Below are 1,567 nucleotides of genomic sequence, written 5' to 3'. Positions count from 1 at the left end.
TGGTATAGCCATGGCGGCTCATTTCCCTACTGCCTGTGTCCATACCGCTTTTCAGCAGCCTTTGCACCGCTTCCTACAGCCACCACTCTGGCCATGGCCAGGCCACCCAGCACCTCCCTATCCCCCTCAGGGATCCAACAGAGACTCGGGGATCTGCAGTTGGTCTCAAAGCTGGAGCGGGTTTCTGGTAGCGATACACAGCTGTGCCATCAGTATACTAGAAGGAATCCGGGACTGTGCTTTCTATGTCTTGAAACAATAAGATTGACCCCAAAAGCTTTCAGTCAATCCCCATTTTATGAAAGACCTAGATGTAAATAGTTTGGACCAAGTAGAGATGATCATGACTGTGGGGGATGAATTTGGGTTTGAAATTCTGGAATGACAGCAATACATTTATACCTATTGATAATGACACTGAATATAAATGGATTGCATGTACTGGTCCAGAGGCAGAGAGCATCCCCCCCAGAATTCACTTCAGAGGACAGAACTGAAGCTACAGCTCAAGAAGAGGGACTTGTCTGACCAGAGTACACAGGAGCCAACAAGGGGAAAGGGGAAGAAAAAAGAGTGAAGCACATCCTGGCTCACCAAGCCCTGAGGACAATGTTTCTGCTCAGAGCAGCAATGCACAGGGACAGCCTCACCATGGGACACAGCGTTCCTCATTGACCCATAGCACCACTGGGGACAACACTAGAGACACACAGCGGGAATCATGCCCACCCTGAGCCTACTGTGCTGAAGTCAGCCACTGGGGGCATGCAGCAGAGCAGCAGGGGAAGCAGAGCAATGAAGTCCCGAGGGATAGATGTGGGGCAAGGGCATGGCACCCCATCAGACTCCACACGTGAAGAACAAGAAATAGACCCTGAACTATTTATAGGGATTTTTGTGTTGTTGTTGTTGCTATGGTTTTACTTTCTATTGTTGCTTCATTGCACTCAGTATTGTGATGGTACATATTGTTGTTGCTGCATGTCTACCTGGAAGGGATAGGCATGATAAACAAGCTGGAAGAGAGAACAATAGGATGACAGTTCTGAGGGGACATGTGAGAGGGAGAGGTGGGGGAAAGAAAGTGGGTGCTAACAAACCTAGGGACAAGGGAACAACAAGTGATCCAAAATCCGTGACAAGGAGGGTGTAGGAGATCTGGCAGGGCTGGATCAAGGTTAATGTTCTGAGAGGAATTTCTAAACCCCAAATGAAGGCTGAACATGATAGTAGGACAAGAGGAACAATCAAAGAAATAGAGGAAAGAACTAGGAGGCAAAGGGAAGTTATAGAGATCTAAATACAGACATATACAGATGTAAATATATTTATATACAATGAGGGGGAAATAGATTTATGTATATATATTTATAGGTTTAGAATTAAGGAAACTGACGGACAGTGGACCCCTACTCAAGTGCTCCCTCAACACAAGAACACTTTGTTCTAACAATTCGGCAGTCTGAGATGCTCAACTTCCTGGCATGATCGCTGAAGACAATAGGTGCACAAGCAAATGTGATGAAGAAAGCTGATGGTGCCCAGCTACCAAAAGATATAGCATCTG

This window comes from Echinops telfairi, unplaced genomic scaffold, assembly GCF_000313985.2.
Source record: "Echinops telfairi isolate 266 unplaced genomic scaffold, ASM31398v2 ScPeMD7_31;HRSCAF=116, whole genome shotgun sequence".
NCBI lineage: Eukaryota > Metazoa > Chordata > Mammalia > Afrosoricida > Tenrecidae > Echinops > Echinops telfairi.
Note: the sequence above shows the minus strand (reverse complement) of the source record.